General features: G+C 39.0%; 1 long non-coding RNA gene across 1 annotated transcript; it reads left to right on the top strand.

The window, feature by feature from the left end:
- Positions 1-661: 661 nt before the first annotated feature.
- Positions 662-985, top strand: LOC146362653 (uncharacterized). The gene is made up of 2 exons (XR_014799129.1): positions 662-733; positions 818-985. It is a non-coding gene; the product is annotated as an uncharacterized LOC146362653 (long non-coding RNA).
- Positions 986-23,902: the final 22,917 nt, after the last annotated feature.

The raw sequence follows: 23,902 nt of genomic DNA, 5'->3' as shown, positions 1-23,902 counted from the left end.
TGGTACAAGGATTTGTGCAGTCAGGCAGATCATCACCCAAAGGACTTGCATGGAAAAATAGCAGTTATTTATTCATTTAGCAACACAACGGTATCAGCACTATCTTTAGACACTAAATAATGGCACCACAACTGACTTCACACCAGTGAAACAGCATAATTCAAGTTTTATGACATAGTGTTGACCATAATTCTTGAGACATCGTGAACTGCTTTGTCACATGTGTACTGATTAAACTGTGAAGTGCAGCTTATTAGGGCTGTATGTCTTTTAGTTTAAATACAGGCATGCATATTTAAGGATTGCATCAACAGACGGATGGAAATATACTGTGCTTAAAAAAATTGTTTGATTCATTACTAGCTGACAGTGGGGTAAACTTAGAGTGATGATTATTGCTGTCTCCCAAACTGAGATAGCTTGTATTTTCACATTTAAATAAAACTGTCAGGGTCCTGGGTCTGGGCGGCCCAGGATCCCTGGGCAGTCATTGACTGGTGACATTATATGTATTTTTGGTGTTGCTGCTGCTCTTTCTCCGTGCTTGTGTGTGTGTGTGTGTGTGTGTGTGTGTATATGAACACTGGTTTGCAGGGCCTGGTGGGTGTGGCCCTGCTGGGGGACTGGCCACACCCGAAGCCACGCACCTGCTGCTGATCAGGCCTCGGCGGGGGAGCTACTTAAGAGAGTCTTGGAGCTCCCACCGGCGCGGGATCATTGCTTGAGACTCCACGTTAGTCACCCCGTTGTGTTGGTTAGTGTGTGTGTATGCCCGCGGTTCAATGTGTCCTGACGGCTGCTTCTATTGTGTCCCCAGGAGAGGGGTGGAGTGCCAGACAGCAGCCAGCACGGGGGAGTGCTGAGACACGGGAGCGGAGAGCACAAACACTGGGAGAAGACACGACACGGGAGTCTGGGGAAAGCACGGGGATTTATTGTTGTTTAGTTTCATACACTGTAAATAAACGCACTGTTTACACACAGAGCGCCGCGCCTGGGTCCTCCTTCCCTACACCCCCACGGTCTGCCAGCCAGACCGTGACAAAAACTAATTTAAAAATCCTAAAATTGAAACCATATGTATATATATACCCAACAAAACATTTTCTGGCTGACTATTTGGGTGAAGTGGGACATTTTCATTGACATCTCAGTGATCTACATGGTGTAAGCCTCATTTGTTTGGGTAATTTGTGGAAAATTGGGACATTTTGGAAGTGATTTGTGGAATTCTAAAATAGCTTCTATTTCTAATGGATGGCATCGCCACCCATCTTTGTCGCATTCACTACTGTTTGTACATGAATTTCTTCTGTCAGTTTTCCCTTTGTGAGAAACTTTCTCAATATTATTATTGCTGACTATAAAGAAGTTATACACACTGGATGGAGTGCAGAAGCAAAAAAGAAGAAATTGTCCACATTATATTGATTTACAAATGTCCCCAACAAATGAAATATTTCAGGAGACACAAATTCCCTGTGACTTGCACCAGGACGGACATCCAGTGTAAAAATATACAGAGCTAGCCACTGTGGTGATTTTTTTGTGAATAAGGGAGCATTGAAATGTTTTTTCTTCTTTGTCTTAATAACAGAAGAAGAATGAAGTTGTGCTGCAAAAGCCATGTTTTTCTTCTCCTTACCCAGTAGCAGTGGTATAAAGCATGCCCAGCTAGGTTTCAGTGATAATGATGGTTGTAGATTAGTTTGTCTGAACTTGTCCGCTTATCTGCAAAACTTGAATTGTACAAGAATTGTGAGCTGCAATTTCACCTCAGTAATAATGTGGTAATAGTGGAGTAACAAGTAGGAGACAAGAAGGTAATAATATGGAAGTAGCCAGTTATTACCACTTAAAAAACAAAGTTGTATTCAAGAAAAATCTGATATCAACAGTGGCTATAGCTAAGTAACCAGGATTACCACATAGAGAAGGATTGTCTGTTTTTCTGAACGATACAGTCAGGAAAACACACATTCTGGTGATGGATAGAGTGGAGAACAACAATTAAATATTGCTGGTACATTGCTGATGAGAAACAGCTGCACTAGCAGAAGCCTTGGGCAGCCACGGCAGAAGCCATGACACAAAGCTCCGTGACTTTATGCCATACTTTTACAATGTGGTATGGCGGCTCTTCCTCAAGTAAAGAATTTGTGTACTTCCATGATGAATAGCTATGGCATTACAAAAAAAAAATACAAGCTTTTTTTTTTTTTTTACCACTGCTTGCTCTAAATCAGCATTCCAAAACTGTGCATACTTGCCGTGTCTATATATGTAATTTCATTATAGTAAACACAGGTCAAATATTTACATGGTTCTCTATTATTTGAAATATTACTCAAGTCACTATTATGAGAAAGTTTTTCATTATTTATGAGATACTATGGTCCAGATTTACCAAGATGTTACACTAGTGAAAACTGATTTTTGGCATGAAGAAAGTACGATCTGTATTTATAAAGACAATGCATTTCTGTTCTTTCCCAAGTGATTCTTTCCCAAGGCACAAAAGTATATGGAGAAGAATATTGAAATCAAGTTGGAAAACGAATTTACTAACATTTACAAATACCAGCAGCAACAACTTGCAATACATTTTTACGTATCATGGCTTCTGTGCCAGGAATTTCATATCCTGTGCAATATGGTTCAAAGAAAAATTGCAGAAGAACTGAAAGAATGGAAGGATGAATACAGTTGCTTTGGACCCTGCACTGAAAAGAAACAGGCCTTTGATGGACATCAGGCACAGAAAGTCTTAATATGCTGCCCTCACGACACGTGACCATGTGAAGCTAGACAGCTAGCGAACAAAATAGAAGAGATCTTCCACACAATGCTTGCTTTTAATGAAGATCCTTTGAAGCCTTATCCTCTCTCAAGGCTTCTCCTTGCTATTTCTTATTTGTAACTGAAATATACAGAAAGTGAAAATAAATTGCTAGCTAATACACATCTTAATGACAAACTTAAAAATTAGCCTACGTGCGTTACATTAGCATCACAGTTCACTCCAGGTAACCACATATAAAAGTTATCTCTGAACATATTAATACTCACAAAGACGAACGTTTCCCAAGGTACAAGCGTGTAGGGCACTCTTAGCGTGTACATGAACTCGTTCACTCTTTTAATACTGCCGAAGCACTTTTCACGGCATTAACGGAGAAAACACGTCAAAGATATGCGAATGATCAGAGCGCTCCCTCGCTCCCGTTTCCGCACATACAATACAAAGATCACTTGTGATAACGATGATTCACTCTGAGCAAATTTCGAACCCATACATTTTAACTGTTTTTAGCATGAATTACTTATAATATTTCTTAACTTTGAACTTATTTATCACCTTGCTTATGTAACTTAATCAGACTATGCACTAACTACTGACTTCTGACCAAAAGGCATAACACTTAACAGTTTTCATCTTGATGTTTGGTGCTGTTTATTTTTGATCAGATCAATGCATTTACATTACCAAACTTTAAAAAAGAAATGTTTTCATAATATTTTCATACATTCAAATTAAAGTATTATAGTTTCAGGACCACGGACAGCGCATCCAGTTTTGACCGCACTCTCATGAGCAGGGCTCTGACACACAGCTGTTTTTGGTGGTGGACCAACACAAATTCAGCTGCACAATGCTTAAACTATCACAGATACACACAAGACTCCCCTGCAAAATCTGAAAATCTTTTTTTTACTAAACAAATCCAGCATGGAGAACTTGTGGTTGTACCATTAACACCACCAGTTGTAGAGTACAGAGATAAACTTTTGTCAATCAGGCATTTCCAGTTCGGTTTATCCCTTGAAGGGATGTAAGCTGTCTCAGTACAAGAAGGCTGGAACTTCTGGCTATTTTACTATATAAAAGTGAAAGTCCTGTTTTTGCCATAGAAACCAATTCAACCTTAACTGTAGTGTTTCCAGTAACTGCATTACAACAAAATAAAATCAACGTCATTTTGACAAACTTGATTTTTAGTCATAGATTCAACAGAAACTAAGAATTAAAAATAATGTGGACATATATCATGTCTATTGTATGACAAACATGCCTTATTTTTTATGCTTTTTGGTCACTCCCTGGCATCCAACAGACTTCATTTTTGTGCCCCACAATACTTGTCATCCAGGGTGAGTGGAGCTCCAACTCATTGTTCCAGTTATATTTCCTAGGACCTTGTGCTAAATTGCATTGCTGACAGATTGGGCATTTTTTACTGAAATGAACTGAGTGTGCCAGTATTTGTAAAGCAGCATGATGTTTATAAACCACCCATAAAACTAACCACACTAATTAATATGATATGAATGAAGGTATAAGTAAACTATTAAGTTAGTTCATCTTTGAAAGTTGATGGTTTTATATATATATATATATATATATATATGTGTGTGTGTGTGTGTGTGTGTGTGTGTGTGTTTGCATGTGTTTTGGAACCCTTTCAGCTCAAGCTATCACCTTAACTGACACCTGAGTAACTTCTGACTGAACTCACAAGCTAAGGACATTTTTCCCAGGAAGTGTGCACATTCCCTTCTCAATATTTCATCACTAAGTTATGTTGCTGAGCAAGGTGAAGTGCTTTAAGGCTGGTGTACTGCTGGGCTTTAAAATGCGTATTAATACCTGTGTATTATACAGCTCAATGTCTGTTCTTGCCTTATGCCAGAGAAGCTAAAATCTTAATCCGCACAATACTGCGACTTCCTGCCTCCCTCTCCTTTGTTGACATTTGGATCCGCCTGTGTGTTTGACAAATAGGATTGGCTACATTTGTCACCATTTAAACTGCTAGAATGTGTAAGAGCAATGGTTAATGTATGCAACTGCATGCAGGCATGCACACACACAAACCGAAATTGTGAGTAATCACCCAGCATTGCATTAGGAAGCGCTGCACGTTACACCTAATTTCCCAAATAAAAATAAGCTTCATGCATGAAAAAGAGAAACAAACTCTGCATATTAAACTGCTGTAACAACCTGTCAGAACGCTTCATTTTTAGACAGGCTTGCTCCATTTGCGGTGGACTGTGTGCCCTATCTGTGTGGGGGTGGTGATGACTGAGGCTGGGTGAGTGACACTAACAAGAGTGTAACAGGCCTGAGATACTCCTCGTGTCAATGTGCAGGGTGAGAAGAGGTGAGTGGGACCTTTATGGGTCAATTACCTATGGACATCTCGTAAGACACAGTTCCTTAGTGGTGTGTTTGTGTATTCACTCTGAGACACTGTCAGAAACAAAAGGAAATTACGGTGTTCTTCCATAGCAACTGGGTTTCATTCAAAATCAATACACAGCACCTTTGCTGCTGTTTGACGGTATGACTGTTTGTCTTTGTTCCACCCTAGACTGTAATTAATTTGGGAAACAGAAGTGAACAGTGAATTGTGTTTCTTTTCGTTGCCCTCTGAATGAAAACAGAATTCAGACACTGCCAGTTCTGGCACCTACTTGGGATGAAACCACAGACAAATTCCTTGTGGAAGAAACATGAGGAAATTATTTCATGAGCTGCTTGGTGAATTAAGATCATTGTGATGCCACAGGCATCTGCTCAGGAAACTCCTGCTCTGTTTTTAATGCAAGACATTTCAGTAAAGAAAAGGGCATTGTCTCACTTCCTTCACGCATCTGCCTCCCTCTTCAGTGTTTTTTCCTCTCTTTATGGTGAGTGGCTGACCAAACTGTATTAGGCTGACTTGACAGATGGGAATATTCTCATTTGCAGTGGTGATACAGCTCCCTTTGACATTTCCCCACAGAAATGACTTCTTTGATGGTTTTGCTTCTCTCCAAGGCCCTTTTCCTATTCTGTCCAGTTCATTGTGTGGAGGAGACCCCGCAGCAAGTGAGTCATTGTCTTTCTAACATCTTCAATCCAATTTACTGCAGCCACATGTCACACTCTGTTGCATGTCTCTTTGGTCACTGGGGGGCGTGCGCACACACACACACACACACACACACACACACACACACACACACACACACACACACAGACACACACACACACACACTTACTATACATACACACATTCAAATGCATAGATTTACACACTGAAGTCTTCACCCATGCACAGCTATGGACTGAAAAGGTGTCATTTATTGACTGCCTCAGTATCCATGCATCGGTAAAGATCAAAGCATGAGGGAAAATAAATGCAAGTGCAAAGTGGGTGCTCAAAGACTCTCTTTCCTAGTAAAGAAGATATACACAAATATAAAAATGTCACTCCTAGTTTTGATATTGTTGCTCATATTATCAGTGAAAGACACAGGTGGATTCGTACGTCTTAATGTTCTCATCTTCAAACACCTATAATTTTTTCATGCTTGAAATGTCATTGTATGTGACTGTGGGTTTTTTTAAACAATCAAATTCACAGAGCAGAACCCACGGAGTCTCATTATCTTGCCACCATGTTATCTATGTTATCCGTGTTTTTCATCACATTTCATTCTCATCAGTCACAGTGTGTCTAACTGATTGGGTGTGGGCTGGAACAGAATTCAAAGAAGCCAACTGTGTTTTAGGCGTCATGCCACAGTGCCTGTTTTCTAGTTCAGAAGGAAGAACGATTTACTTGCAGAGCAGTTTTTCAAATCAAATTTCAAGTTGTCACAAGTGTCACAGAGCCATAGAAGTGATATTTAACATCTAATAAAAATTCAGACAGGTGTTTTAGAATAATTACTTTATGTCTTGCAATTGAAGCTGTTTATATATGAGGTGTTTAACTTCTATACTGTATATAGCTTAGTAACTTTCTTTTTCAAGTTCCCCTGTATCAGCATGTGGCTCACTTTTGTCTAGATAGAAACTAAATATCCACCCATCCATTTAACCCCACTTAGACAATTCAGGGCCATGTGTCTGGAACCACTAACTACTTTTCTGGGTTCAACACTGCCAAGACCCTGACCAATTGAAAGGAGCCACTTGAAGTTGTTTGGGCATCTGACTAGGATGCCACCTGATCACGGGTGTTTTGTCCTACAGGCAGAACCAGGACTACAGAGACTATATATCTCAGTTGGCTTGGGAATTACTTAGTGCTCCCCCAAATAAGCTTGAAGAGGTGGCCAGGCTGAGGGAAGAAGATGGATGGATGGGTCTAGATCCTACCCAGCTGTCTTCGGGCAAGAGGCAAGGTACATCCTGGGCAGGGAACCAGTGTGTTGCAGGGCTAACACATACAGACAGATGACACACTCACATTCGCAACTACAGCCAGTTTACAGTCGTTAACCTTAATTAACCTAACCTGATGCACATCTTTGGACTCTGGGAGTGAGATAGTTATGCTGCTATAGACTTTTGCTGGGCTCCTGGGGCCTTGCACTTGTACATGGTGTGTGTGTGAGGTCTTTCCATATACTCTAAAGGCTGGTTCAGGGTCACCTGCCCAGCCTTAACTATAGCACAAGTTTTGTCAGAAAGGAAAGTCAGAAAGTTGAGAGAGTGTATTTCTAACTCTGTGCACTTTTCTCTGCTGGTTTGTTTTTTTAATAGCAGATAGAATTGACAAGAATGATCCTTTATGCAATAAAAAGTCAGTGGAGAGCTATAAATTGTTTCCCCCTCCAGTGTGGGCGGGACTTATTTGCAGTCTATCTCCGTCAAGTTTCTTCAAGTAATGAGCATGTCTATATCTGAATTTATATTGGATCTTTATATTTAATGTGCTTAATAAAATCACAGAAATAACCATTCCCACAGAAGCAGGAGTATCCCTCCTGGGAGAATTATCAATGATGAAAAAGACAATGATTTATTAGACTTGTCATAACCACCAAATGTACTGCTTCTCACTGAAAAGATGAATTCCCACTTGTGTTTGCTAGATGGACTTATGAATCTGCATCATCTAGATCAATTAAAAAGATAGTGTAGAAGATGAAGGATAAGCTTTGAGTACATTCATTTTAAAATATATTTTCAATCTGTCATCATGACTCAGACATGTTTGTTCAAGCTATTTTGTTTCCTGCTATTTTGGGGGGAATTTTTATAATGCTTGTCCAAGTAAAATTGGTGCAGGCATACTTTGAAATGATCCTTGTATGTTTATCGATTTCCTTTCAGTTTTGCAGTTTTTTTTCCTTTATCTTTTGAATCTGAAGTTCTGTCAGATCTGAAGGAATCGATGAACCTAGCATTCATTAATTACATTTTTGGACTGATTGCAAAACTTCACTCTTGACATTAAACTGATCATCTTGAGATTGATCTTATCAGTCTGCTGTGCTGTAGAGCTTCTTCCTTAAATGATTTTTAGCTGAGTACAGAAAAAAGCTGGTAAAACGGTAGTTAAATTTTTGCCTGCTATCAAGTTACTCACATATATGATGTGAGTGAGAGATTCAGAAATGGTGAAAGCACCTTTCACTGATTCATAAAAAAACAACAGAGAGTTAAAACAGATTCACACATGGATCTGGAGAAAAATGTGTTTCCGAACAGCCTAGCTCTTGTAGGGGACCCCAGGGATTAATCACAAAGAGTAAATAAGCTGAACTGCTGAAGCTCAACTTTATTTTAACTAATAATGTTAAACTTAAATATCTGTTGAGATTATATAAGGACGAGAATTGTAGTTTTACACTTTATATAACAGGAAATCAGGAAACCTCACCCAGACTAGACATGCCTGGGCTTTGACCTATGGGGACTCAGTACGAATGCACCATGGGGTTCGAGATTCAGGTCACTCAGGGCAGAGGAAGCAGCTTCCTTCTACTGTATTTGATGAGGAGGGAGTGCTGCTGAGTTGAGGACATATGAAGGAGATTGAAGAAATTTCCTTAATCCTATTGACATGCCTTGAATAGAGGAAGTCTGGGGATGAGGGGAATGACTTGTCCATCACTATGACTGAGATCACCGAGGTAGTTAAACTCTGCAGTGACCTGGCCCCTGGAGTGGATAAGAGTGAAAGCTGTGGGTGTTGTGGGACACACTTCTACAACATTACATGGGTGTAAAACCCTTGAATGAGTAAACTGTGCTGGTGGTCCGCCTTTTTAAAAAGGACAAGGGTGAAGGACCCCCGCCAGGGCTTCTCCAGGCTCACTAATATAATACTACAGCCAAAGGAGGACTGTGCGTGTGGCTTCAGGATCATCTCTCCTTTTTGCACGTGATCTGGTTCTCTTGGCATCATCAAGCACTGACCTCAACTTTGCACTGGGGCAGTTTGCAGCTTACTGTAGCGCAGAGGAGTTTGAGTGACCTGGGGTCTTATCCATGAATGAGGGAAGGAGAGAATAGGAATTCATTGCAGTAATGTGGATGCTGTGTCAGTCTGCCTTTGTAAAGAGAGAGCTGAGCATGAAAGCAAAGCTGTCGATTTACTGGTTGATGTACTTTCCAGCCCTCACTTATAGCCACAAGCTCTGGGTAGAAATTAGCTTCTTACCAAGGGTGTGTGTCTGCCCTTTGAGGTAGGTTGAGCAGCTTGGTTATTCAGGAAAGAGTCAGAGTAGAGCCAAAAGGGACCAGTTGAGGGGGGTTAACAAGCTGGGATGGATGGATGGATGGATGGATGGATGAGCCACCTTGATGACTACTTTTTGTTACAGTGACAATTAGAAACACTTTATTATTAATAATAATTATTATTAATATTAAATAATACTAATTAATTATTAATATTATTAATTATATATAATATATTATTATATAATATATTAATATTATTCACTATATTATTTGCGCCTTATGTGGATGCATAACTCAATCATTGTGCTCTATTGCTTCACATGCTAAAACCTAAGCTACAAGCCACTTCAGTTATTGTAACACACAATGTCTGTTTGTCTGTTTTATTTTTGAGGTATAGTTATCAAAAATGTAAAAAAAAAAAAAAAAAAAGATTTTAAAGATGGTACTTGGCAAATTATGGCAGTCTAGTAATCAAGCTGGTATTCAGTGCTTTGACAGAACATCTTACTATTCATCACTGATTGAAGAAAATAAGAACAACCCCAGGTTTCTCTTCAGCACTGTAGCCAGGCTGACAAAGAGTCAGAGCTCTGTTGAGCCAACCATCCCTTTAACGTTAACTAGTAATGACTTCATGAACTTCTTCACAAATAAAATTTTTATCATTAGAGAAAAAATTACCAGTAATCATCCCACAGATGTAATATTATCTACAGCTACTCTTAGTACCATTGATGTTAAGTTAGACTCTTTTTCTCCAATTGATCTTTCTGAGTTAACTTCAATAATTACTTCCTCCAAACCATCAACGTGTCTTTTAGACCCCATTCCTACAAAACTGCTCAAAGAAGTCCTGCCATTGATTAATTCTTCGATCTTAAATATGATCAACCTATCTCTAATGGTCGGCTATGTACCACAGGCCATCAAGCTGGCTGTGGTTAAACCTTTACTCAAAAAGCCATCTCTAGACCCAGCAGTCTTAGCTAATTATAGGCCAATCTCCAACCTTCCTTTCATATCAAAAATCCTTGAAAGAGTAGTTGTCAAACAGCTAACAGATCATCTGCAGAAGAATGGTTTATTTGAAGAGTTTCAGTCAGGTTTCAGAGCTCATCACAGCACAGAAACAGCTTTAGTGAAGGTTACAAATGATCTTCTTATGGCCTCTGACAGTGGACTCATCTCTGTGCTTGTCCTGCTAGACCTCAGTGCAGCGTTCGATACTGTCGACCATAATATCCTATTAGAGCGATTAGAACATGCTGTAGGTATTACAGGTACTGTGCTGCAGTGGTTTGTATCATATCTATCTAATAGACTCCAATTTGTGCATGTAAATGGAGAGTCCTCTTCACACACTGAGGTTAATTATGGAGTTCCACAGGGTTCAGTGCTAGGACCAATTCTGTTTACATTATACATGCTTCCCTTAGGTTGCATCATTAGAAGACATAGCATACATTTTCACTGCTATGCAGATGACACCCAGCTCTATCTGTCCATGAAGCCAGATAACACACACCAATTAGTTAAACTGCAGGAATGTCTTAAAGACATAAAGACCTGGATGGCCGCTAACTTTCTGCTTCTTAATTCAGATAAAACTGAGGTTATTGTACTCGGCCCTGAAAATCTTAGAAATATGGTATCTAACCAGATTCATACTCTGGATGGCATTACCTTGGCCTCCAGTAACGCTGTGAGGAACCTTGGAGTCATTTTTGACCAGGACATGTCCTTCAACGCACATATTAAACAAATATGTAAGACTGCTTTCTTCCATTTGCGCAACATCTCTAAAATTAGAAATATCCTGTCTCAGAGTGACGCTGAAAAACTAGTTCATGCATTTATTACTTCCAGGCTGGCCTACTGTAATTCATTATTATCAGGATGTCCAAAAAACTCACTGAAAAGCCTTCAGCTAATCCAAAATGCTGCAGCAAGAGTACTGACAGGGACTAGAAGGAGAGAGCATATTTCTCCTGTTTTGGCTTCCCTTCATTGGCTTCCTGTTAAATCCAGAATTGAATTCAAAATCCTGCTCCTCACATACGAGGTCTTAAATAATCAGGCCCCATCTTATCTTAATGACCTTGTAGTACCATATCACCCTATTAGAGCCCTTCGCTCTCGCTCTGCAGGCCTACTTGTTGTTCCTAGAGTATTTAAAAGTAGAATGGGAGGCAGAGCCTTCAGTTTTCAGGCCCCTCTTCTGTGGAACCAGCTTCCAGTTTGGATTCGGGAGACAGAAACTATCTCTACTTTTAAGATTAGGCTTAAAACTTTCCTTTTTGCTAAAGCATATAGTTAGGGCTGGACCAGGTGACCCTGAATCCTCCCTTAGTTATGCTGCAATAGACGTAGGCTGCCGGGGGATTCCCATGATGCATTGAGTTTTTCCTTTCCTGTCACCTTTCTCACTCACTATGTATTAATAGACCTCTCTGCATTGAATCATATCTGTTATTAACCTCTGTCTCTCTTCCACAGCATGTCTTTTATCCTGTCTTCCTTCTCTCACCCCAACCGGTCGCAGCAGATGGCCGCCCCTCCCTGAGCCTGGTTCTGCCGGAGGTTTCTTCCTGTTAAAAGGGAGTTTTTCCTTCCCACTGTCGCCAAAGTGCTTGCTCATAGGGGGTCATATGATTGTTGGGTTTTTCTCTGTATCTATGAAGCGCCTTGAGGCGACTTTTGTTGTGATTTGGCGCAATATAAATAAAATTGAATTGAATTGAATTGAATTGACATGGAGGGGCTTCGGTTTATATTCAGAGGTGAAATTTACACAAAGCGTCTCTTTCTTAGTCCTATCATTATATAGTCATTCAAACTTGAACAGTGTGGCATGTAAGAAGTTTAAAATTAGCTTGCATGACATTAATTTAAAAGTCTTTGATTATACTGAATGCTGACAGTCTGAAAAAATGCAATAAAACTCCACGACTTAAAAGATGTTTTGGTGCACAAACCATTCTGGTTTTATTAAGATTGTTACCTGAAGTACCGTGCGGTAAAACTGCAAGGTAAAATTAAGATCAATAGTGCAATTTATTTGCCATAATAGATCAGGAGAGGTACAGTTGTCTCAATGAAAACCAAGTAATTGTGGTAATTAACACGTTGATGTGGGTGGTTTACTTTATTTGTTGTACAAAGTGTTAATGAGTGTACAGGCAGACAGACATGATTATTCAACAGCAGGAGAAATGCACTAATCCGGGGTGCAGATGCAGATTGCAGAAATCAATGAAGGAGAGAGAACAGAGGAAAGGAAGCGGCTAAACCAACTACTGTTGCATGGGCTGGTTTGAAGGCGTGGAGACCAACATGAATAATAAATGAGGAGAAACGGGGTGAAGCAGTGTAGTTGTGGTAGAGATCTGCATCAGCAACTATGCACAAAGTTGACTGTTTAAAAGTAAACTGTAAAAATGGATGAATCATCAATACAACAGATAGATCAAAGTTTAGATTAAAGTGCATCCTTGTTTCCCAGTGCAAGTAGTCTATCAAAGTCTTCTTTACTTTATGTGAGTAACCCATTTTATGCTATCTTACTCTTATATATGTGATATAAAATTATTTTAATATGAAATAAATTAGAGCATTTATTGGACAACTTGGAGTGTTAATTTTCAAGTCATAATTTAAATGTACATGTGAAAAACAAACATTAAAATTGTATTTTCCTCATATACAGTTTATAGTAACCAACCTTATCTTAACTTGCAGAAAACTGATGTTTTTTAATATATGTTTTTAACAAGCTGCAGTTTTGTTTCTGTTTTGCCCCTCCCTGAGCTTGGTTCTGCTGGAGGTTTCTTTCTGTTAAAAGGATTTTTTTTTTCTTCCAACTGTCACCACTATCCCTCTAAGAAAACACATTCCAGTGGGGTTGTCTGATTGTTAAAGTTTTCTCTCCATCCATCAAGAGCTGTTTTTGTAGCTCTCAAGAAGCTACCAGTATGTCCACTGCTGCACTGCTGACCAGTATAAAGCATTACTTGTAAATCTTGATTACACATACCTCTTGATCCTCAGCAGGAGATTTTTGATCGTGCATGTCCTCTTATTTTTCAGCTTTTTGTGTTGTTTATCTACGTGTTGAGCTAAAGGTCAGGGCGTAATCACAGGCCCAAACATTGCTCCGGCACATAGACAAAGCAGATGATAAGCCGGAGGAAAATGTCAGCCAGATATAGAGTGCTGATTGTCCATTAGAACAAGACCAAAGCTTGAATGAGATTTGTCAGGACCTCAGGTCTTTCATCTCCTTTGGGTCCTCTTGACAAGGTCAGACAGCACAAAACAAATACAAAATACAGATAACAATGAATAAAATTCACCTTGATTTGATGTGTTTACGTAATATGAGCCACTAAGAATTCATAGCAGTATATTGTGATTGTGTACTTTGCTCTTTTATTTCACTGTGGTCGTACTCAACAGTGGGGGGTCAGTGATATTATCAAGCTACACGATATGGCCAGAAGAACTGGGTCACACCTCTTAATCTTTGAAGGTATTTTCAGTCCTATTGCCACAAGTGTATAATATCAAGGCCTAGCGATGCAGCCTGCCTTTACAAAGATCTGTGAAGGAAAAGAAGAACTCGAAAGTGCCCAATGAATTCAAGCATGATATTATGGTACGGTGCCGCAAACGTCTTGCCTCCTAAATATTTCTTAATCAGCTGTAAATGGTATATTTGGAAAATGGAAGTGTTCAGCAACTCAGCCACACAGCGTCAGACCACATACAGTCACAGAGCATCGTCACCTAGTGCTGAGTCACATATTGCGTAAAAGTCACCAAACACTCTGCTGACTCGATAACTGCAGAGTTCCAAACCTTTTCTTTCATTAGCATTAGCACAAAAACTGTACTCCGGGAACTTTGTGTCATGAGTTTCCATGGACAACAGCTCTTGCACACTAAGTCTACTTTCATCCATATAGTGTATGTGGTGTTTACCACACCTTTTTATTACTTTATTTCTTCTACAGCTCTTGTATAAAGTGAAAGTTGATGCATTAAGTTCATTTCTTTGTTTTACTATCTCTTCGGTGTACATGATTTGCTTGTATGCTCATAAATATAGCTTATGTACATCAGAGATTTTTGTTATTGAGTGGGACTCTTTTTATGCTTTCAATATTTTTTCTTTTTCCAACTGCAGGCGTGAACACAGCATTAAAAAAATGAATAATTCTAAAAATAATAGACTGAATAAAATATTTGGAGGTAGTATTGCTTTTTGCTCTCATTAAAAAAACAATAACAAATAAATCACGCATCATGTCAGTGATTTTTGTGTCCCTGCTGCTTTTCTTTGTCCTTGCCTTAACAAACGCCTGTTTGGGTGAATAGCAATGTGTGTTTGCTCTCCGGGTTTGCCATGCACCTATAAGGTTTCAGATATGGTAGGATTTGGCGATGCCATGCAGCTCACATAGACTGTCCTCGCTCAGCGCTACGCACCTGCTGTGCTCAAACACCATCGTTCTCATCTGGGCCAAACCGGCTCCTTGTGAAATCAATTTCTGCGCTGCGGTCGGATTGTGTACATGCGTGAGGATACACAAGCCTCTGTGTGTGAGCGCACGCCAATTTCTCAAAACCAACACGTTTTCCCTCAAGTCACAAATCACAGAGTTAAAAATGAAGCCACAGCTGTAGATAGAATAATGAGGAATACGCTCACAGGTAACAACAGGTGTTATTGAAAATATGTTATCCTCGCCGCAGGAACAAGTGACGCAAATGAGAGCGAGACAGGAGCTAGTGTCTGGCTCTCTGCGCACGGGAATCAGTTGGTTTTGCAACTGTAACCATCGATCACAAACAGCAATTCGTAGAGATGTTGGATGTCTCTGTGCATGACTAGAAGCCCTCTGTGGCTCTGGGCTGAATGCCCAACAGTGTGATCGTCCACTGTTTACCCTTGCATTGCATATCTGTGTGATGTTTGATCAAAGAGGCACTGAGACAAACAGTATGTCAAATGTGGTGGTGCAGTGGATTAACTTTGGGATTCTGCAAGACTCTTGTTGTGTTACTCACAGCTTGAAGCTGTTTTTCCTCATGGAGAAATGACTTCCCTTAATGATTTTGCTTGGTGGCTTAAGGCAACATCATCTGACTTTCTTCCTATGATAGAAAAAAGGTATGACTTACTTTGTCATTGCTGTCACTCGCTTATTTTTCTCTGTCTCTGTAGGCAAATGAAGCCCTAGATCTGACAATATGGTTTGGGCTCACATTTATATCTGTAATCTGAGGAAAGAAAAAAAAAAACAACAGAGGCTTGTTTAATAATATCTTAGCTTGGCTGGTACTGTAAATAACTTCCAGGAAGGGATCCAGAGACAAGGAACTGCAAAAAAGCTACACAGTTGCTGATTTTATGAAAGCGAAAGCAGCCAAAAAAGTAATAAATGTACAGCAAAGGATATGGTGAAAAGGAGCAAGACTTTGCAGCATATATGGGCCATATGTGGGGGGTTTGGATATATATATATATATATATATATATATATCACCACGCTCAACTAACAGTGGATTATTGGAGACTGGAACATGTGGTACGGTTCAAACATAAAATATCTTACATACTGCAAGCACCTAATTCTGTGTCTCCTCTTTTCTTTTTGTTTTTTTAATCCCTGAATGCAGGAGTACATGCCCGACTCACTGCAACACCTTAAGGTGTGAAACTTTGTCTCAGTTTCGCCACTTTTTTTTTTAGTCCTCAAAATGCCAAACAAAAATAAATGCATGCACGCAGGGCACAACAGGAGGAAAGCTCGTTTTAGAGTGCAACTTGCTGGTACAGAATCAGGCCCTCTGTGATAAAGGATTGATGAAACTCTCCGTCGTTGTTTTTTTACAGTATTTTTGCGTAGTAAGCACTATCCTCAATGGGAGCTCCAGCATATTACTTGCTTGTTCTCAATTATCTCTAGTCTGTGCTCTTCCTAAACCATATTAAGGAGGTTTGTGACTTTCCCAGTGATTTCCCCATTCTCGTACGGTCTAATATGTGTTTTTATTTTCTGCCACTTTTGTTCTTCCACATGATGCAAGAGAGCAGGAAATTGCTCACTGATATAATCTGCCACAGAATGTAAAATTTAATGGTGTGTGTGTCTGAGTGGGTATGCATGTGCCTGTAGATGTTTGTGTTGAAGTTATATTTATAAAAAAAATAAAATACAAAAAATAAAGCATTCTTAGGATGGAGGCAATTGTCTCTGTCTTTGTCAATACCCAGAGAGATGCATCTTCAGTGTCCTCCATTTGGCCATGGACTGCTGTTGCATCCGAAACTGCTACATGAGGCTTTATTATATTTGTGCATCCAGTGTGTAAAAAACACGGAGTGCACTTGGCTCCTTAATGCAGTGCTCCGGAGCCAGGCAGGAGCGGCTGCTGGTTTGTTTACCGACCAGCACACTGATTGTTATTAATATACGGGAGCCCAGAGAGAGTGAGGGAAAAGTAAAGGAAGCTTGAAGAAAGCAGATTGTCCCTCGATCATAACAGATTCTTTTTCCAGGAAAAAAAAAGGTAAAAGCCATAACAATGAAAATACTCCCTCCTCTTCTCCTCTTCAGACTCTCCCTTGTGACAGCCTTATGGCTTGTCATGCAGACAATGGTGTTCAGAGGCTCATTTGGGGTTTAAAGATGTCCTTTATTGCTTCCTGTACCACTCTACAAAGCCTTGCATTGATATCAGTAAAAGCGAATACGACCTGTCGCTTTAGCTTGTTGGCTACAGACACCAGAAACACATAGTATGGAATAAGTTTCTCTTTTTTGGATGTGGGTGGGTATTTTATGAGGTAAAAGCTAACACTGATATATCACCTTTTTCCTTTTAGCTTTTTACCCTTTTAAGCTTCATTAAAATCTATTTTTGATTCAACCAGCTCCTAAAAGAAATGACATTTTGTTCTTAGAGAATACAGTGCACAGCAACACCTCACAGCTGCTGTGGATCTTATTTATTTTTTAAAATGTGTTCATTTGCACCCTTAATAGTACTGTGTGATAGTCTTGAGACCTCCCCCATCCCGTTATATTTTACTAGAAAAAATGGGAAATAGGTGCAGTGATTTATTGAAACCTGTGCAGACATACATGAGGATATGGTATATAAGTTTCTACCGTTCTAACGAGGTAGAAAGTCAATATTTTGGAGGACCACCTTTATTCTTAAACACAGGCTGAACTCTGTTAGACAAGCTTTCTTGTCATTTCGTTAAGCAGTCTTCAGAAATAGTTCTCCAGGCTTCTTCAAGGACATTTAAAATGCTTCTTTGATGCTGTCTGCCTTTTGTTATACTCTCTGTCAAGATCATTCCACACTGCTTCAATAATGTCAAGGTCCGGTCCGTGACTAATGTGTTTTTCTAACCAGACATGCTTTTATGCACTAGAAGTGTGTTAGTGATCACTGTCTTGCTTACAAATAAATGTTATTCTTCTGTTTATCATTTAATCAATTTTGACAAGACCTCCTACTCCACTGGTAGAAATGAAGCCCCAAACCATGACAGAGCCTCCACCATGTTTTACAGATGTAGACACTCATTGTTCTTTTGTTCATCTCACTTGTACTATTGTATACTTATTGATGACAATTCAATCAATTGTGACCTGATAATTTGGTGAAGACTGAATGTCCGCACTGGTCCGTTTGAATGGCAGTTGATTGCATCTGATGATTTGCAGGTGATCTACAGAGAAGAGACAACATCAGCTGGAGCGGACGATTACACCTGCTTTCCAAAAACAAACTGCAAACCCGTTGGAACCAGGCCTCTTATGACATACAGTTAAAATGTGTTTTCTGTCTAGAGTATTTTGAGATTGAGATTTTTGCACAGTACTGTTTTGCGGATTTTAAAAATATCCTTTAAAGCTGTGGTGATTTTAAAAATTGGGAGATATTTAGCTGTGGAGTTTTCACAGGGATGGGACCTGCATGTTGGATCATGTAGATGCTAGAATGTGGGGAGTCTGTTAATAGTATAAACTTTGCATTAGGTTTAGATGCAAAACAGTACATTTAAAAAAAAAATACAGATAAAGCGTAGTTGGAAATGCAGGCAGGGTTTGACAGATTATGTGCCACAGTGAAAAATTTAAATATTACACTATTGCAACATTTTTCTTACCAAATTTCAGTGTTTGTAGCGGCAGCTTCACACCGTGACTCTTCCAGTCTTAAACAGCCAGCGTTTACCTTTATATATTTTACTGTATTGAAAACATTCAGATTGTATAGCCCTGACGACCTCCAGGAATCACTGTGTAGCAGTTTATTCAGTCACATGTATACCTCTATTGTGACTGCACAGCATGAAACCCCGAGTTAGATACTGTAGAATTTGAAAAGTTGTTTTTTATTGATGGAAGTTACACAGTACTGACCTTAACTACACATTGAAAACAAAAGCAAAATTCTAACACTATAAATGTAAAATTTGAAGAATAAAAGGCATGCTGTTAAATAAATATATATGTGGCTTCTGCTAGCTCGAGTGTTTTTCTCCTGCAGGCTATAATATTAACTGACAAAGAAAGGAGCTCTCCAAAGGAAATACAGCAACAATATCATTTGTGCCATTTCCACTGCAGTGGGGGCTTGAGACTTCCACGTTGCTCTATTGAATCTGCTGTTTGTAGATGATGTATGTGGAGAGCAAGCCTTCCCAAATGAATTAATACCATAACCAGTTCCAGATGGCTGCAACATCTTGTTCCCCTTTCTGTGATCGTTTTAATGCTTTATTGATTGCTGTTGTCCAGGGAACCCAACCTGTGTGCAGTACTATTTATTCCTTCCACACACGCGCACGCAAACATGCACACACACACATATTATCCTCTACCACACACCTTTACCATTCCTACACTTCTCTGTCCGTAAACCCACAATCCATTTTTCATGGAGCTCTGGAATGATTATGCCACAAGCTGATTGGACACGCCTTTTCATCCAGTCAATTCTGGAAGAATGGTCAGGCTGGAGGAATGGGAGATGGACACGATATAAATATTAAAGGGTCACAGTTCAGTAGTTTCATTGTGGTTGTTTTATTGTTGTTAGCTTCTTTTGCAGGAAACTAGGAACGGTGGTTTTTATCATTGATAGATGGTTTCATGTACATTGTCCTGTTAAGTGTATTACCAGTCACTGCTTCTATAAGACTTTGTTTTATTTATGATGTATAGCTGTTGCTCTGTGCTGCATGAAAATAGACAAATTAGTGCTGCATTCAAACATAAGCAGGACTTTCCTAGCCCCATGCTTCAATGCAAGGCACTATAACTTTTACATTTCTTTCTACAAAACCAAATTAACCTTTAGGGTTTATTTTGAAATTGTTTAGAAGAAGGCTTAATCATGGCAGATGAGGAGATTGATACCCCTCGTTAGATTTGACTGTGGAGCCAGCAGCTGGTTAGCTTATCATCAGAAGTCTGAAGGTACCAAAATCAGCCTGTCCACACTTGGTTGCCTAGAAACTGGTCCGGGCTCAAAAATACTAAAGTCCAGTGTACATGTGTGATTCTTTTTTAATACCACCTGGCATTGTTTGTCCATGGTACACAAACTTCTCAAATCTGCCACTGCAGATTTTGGAACATATGTGTTTTCTTGCCTTCAGATGGCTACTGGATTAAGACATGAAGTTTTTCATGCAAAATAAAACGGCAGGTTGTGTAAGAGTCACATAAATAAATACACACTGCGTTAATGATTTTGGTTTTAATAGCAAATGCCAAACAACACATTTTGCTGCTAATTAAAACACATTTTCCTGATCATTTTAGATATCTGATTTATATTTAAATATTTAAACTGTAATTTTTGCACAGTTGGTCTAAGTAATTAGTCTGCTGTTGTTGATAGAATTATCAGGTGGCCACAGATTGATGTTCCACCTGAAGCAGCTGTGGGGGAGTGTGTTCTACAACTCCTCAGCCCACTGAAAGGACAAAATGAAAGGAAGAGGTAGACAGACGTACACAAAAAAGTGCAACAGGAAATGTGTAATTACATTTGATATCAGGGGGTTGATACTACAGAACATGCAGGAGCATGATTTAATACTGAGAAGAATTTCTCCATGAATAATGATTTAAGAACTTTATTCAGAGATTACAATACATAAACATCTCAGAACAATCCAAACGAATGTGTCTTAGTAAACGATTGAGCCGCTGTGAATAGCTTCAGTGCAGCCTGAAAGACGTTAATGAGATCTTCAAAGCACAGGGACATAACACCATTCTTCCAAAATAGGTACTGTGCAAAAGTCTTGATCCACACCTCCATTATATATATATATATTCATTCTAAGAAGCCAGACTTTTCAAATTTTTTAAAGTGGTCTTATCCAAATGTTCTGAATGTGGAAAAGTGGCTGTTAAGAAGCTGTGCTTAACAAATAGAAACAGTAAGACATAATATGCCTGAAAATCAGTATCAATAGGTCAGACAGGTTGATGAATCCAAATCAGAAATTTCTGGTTCAAATTGTTATCAATAAGTACAGAGAAAGACAGGAGAGAGACACAACAGTGTGTGTCTACAGCCATGTGTAAAATGTAGTGGAGGCTCTGCCATGGTTTAGGGCTGTATTTCATCCAGTGGAGTTGGGGATCTGACAGAATCATGAATACAGAAAAATACCATCACATACAGAGCCACCATGCAATATCATCTGGATCGTGTCTGATTGGCAACACCTTCTTTTTATTGAGAATGATCCCAAACACTGCCAATGCATGATAGAAAAACACACAATGGAACACTATCAGTCTCCTGCTGAGCCTGCACCTGAACATTCTTGAAGGAGTGTGGGATCATTTTGACAGAAACAACAACAAAAGTCAGCCGACATTCAAACAAGGGCTTTGAACATCCTCCAAGAAGCCTGGAGAACTATTATTGAAGACTACTTAGAGAACGAAAGATCAGGCTGTGTTGTAAAACGTGGTCATATATATGTTGGTGTTCAAGCTCATTAGAAATTTGTAAACACTTACATACTGTATTTCATGACAGTTTGCTTGTATCAGTAAATGACCTATTTCCCATGTACTGAAATAAGAGTTGGCCTAAGGTTTTTGCACACTTCTGTATATTCACTCATTTAGTATTTTGTTGACATGTCTAGTCATAAGATAAATGTGATAATTTAGAACAATCCATTTGGAGTGAATCTGCCTTTCAAGGGTACAAATAGTGGGTAGATCGATGAACCCAGCAAGCACAACATATCCCCATTAACATACTGTATTACAGCCCCCAGATCTCGTTATTGTAGGATTCACTGGCTTCATAGTTGTATCCAAATAGAAGAAAAACTTCTAATATCCCTACAACCCAACAGTCTACACTCATATATTTATATTATATATTTTGTTTTAAATTGGCTTTGAAAAGTCTGATAACCCCACTGTTACCGATACAATTGCCTGCATGAGCTGTTTTTTACTGAGTCCTGCTGTCTGGAGAGAAAGGAAAGTATTCTAACCTTCATCATGGCCAGAGTGAACACAGAGGGTGCTTCAGAGACACTGTACAAGGTAAGTATTTTGAACATTTCTTACATAGCAACCATTTCTTTTTCTTACCAAATGATACCCTGCCTGGCAATTCAAATACAAGCAATTTGCTCCGATGCCCTTGTCACTGGTTATTTGCAGGTCTTTGCAGGAAATTCATGGAACAGCTGATGATTCAAGGGACTGGGTCTGCACTAGTCCTTCTCTTATCACACAGCAAGCACTAAACATTTTAACTAAGTGGAAAAAACCCCACCTGTCAACTGCTTAGGTTTTATATCCATTTTTCTTCTATTCTTTTATGCATGACAATTACCAAGGCCATGTCCTTGATTACCTTATAGCCGACTCTACAACTTGTCTTCTCAGCAGAAACTTGTAGATTAATACAAGTTTTGCACTGCCTCATTTGAACCTCCCACCTGTTCGTTCCTCACACTGTCCACCACCTGTGTGCTGTGTGCTCTGCACTTGGCAACAAAATGCAAAACAAATTCAGAAAAATAGTGATCTGTCAGAGTGCAGCTGGAGCTGGAAACTTCTAAACAAAAGTTACTCCATTTTTTGTTTTCCATGTCTGTCTGAACAGGCACATAGAGCTTGAAATTAAATAGTAATTGACCTATAGTGCCTCAGATAAATCATTTTTTTAAACTATATTTAATTTGGATTTTTCATTATTTTTTCAATGACTGAGTAACCCCACTTTGCAGTTCCATTTCTTAGGCTCTTTGCCTTTATACAGTTGTTAAACAATATTAGGTATCTCTTGACTCCAAAGCATAAGTCAGCAGGCCTGGTCATTTCAGGCCAGGTAGGTTTTGTCTGCTGCTTAAACTACATGAATGATGAAATATTTCTAGAATCATGCCAGTCTGGGAGCTAAGAAAAATGTCACAGCATAAAATCATCTCCTTGGTGATTCTCCACATAAAGCTACAAGAAGTCTTGAGGCATTGTTAGGGTATTGTGCGTGTTCCTATTCTACGTAACCCGCCACTGAGTGCAGTGTCTGGAAGCACAATTGACTGCAATCTCTCCTACTATTTATTTTATCCCCTTGCGGACCACAACAAGGCTGTTCCCCCACTAAACAAATCAATGTAAGGTGTAAAAAAGTAATGATGTGACGCTGAACTATAACACCCAAAGCTAGGGGCTACTAAATCAGCCCCAGTGCTGGACAATTCCCGCCGAGTGCATGATTAAGTAGCTCTGACTATGGGTGGTCATGGGGTGTTTGCTCATAACTCAGTCCACAGTCAGAGTGTTATGGAAGCATTGGGGAAAAGCATAAAAAAGAGGGATTACACCCACACTGACACAAGCAAAGAAAAAAAAAAAGATAAACAAATGAAAACTCAATTTAAAACTAAACAAAGAGAAAAACAACCAAGAAACTATTAAGAAATAATAAAGAAATGAAAACTAAATACAATTTTAAAACACTTTAAAAATTATACAAAACATAAAGATACTATGGCAAAATAAAAATCAAATAATAAATAAAAAAGGAATAAAAAAATCCTACAAAAAATGAAAATTACAAAAATTAATTTATTAATCAAAAACATAAATATAGCAACAGAAAATAACTAAAAGCAAAAATAGTAAATACACGAAGAGAGAGAAAACAAATAGAATCTTTCAATACACCACATTTCCAATTTTTTGCCACACATTTGCCCTGTATAGCGTCTTTTGGAAGCCATAATTGATAACAGTATTCTCAAAACAACATGACATTAAATGTTCATTAAATACATTTAAATGATTTGTTGCAGAAAAATAATGAATTGTATTTATTATTAACATTGTTAGTTGTAGAAACATAAAT

The sequence above is a fragment of the Perissodus microlepis genome, chromosome 22 (assembly GCF_051167445.1).
Source record: "Perissodus microlepis isolate ML-2025 ecotype Zambia chromosome 22, ASM5116744v1, whole genome shotgun sequence".
NCBI lineage: Eukaryota > Metazoa > Chordata > Actinopteri > Cichliformes > Cichlidae > Perissodus > Perissodus microlepis.
The sequence above is the reverse complement of the archived record's forward strand: the minus strand, read 5'-3'. Positions and strand labels throughout refer to the sequence as shown.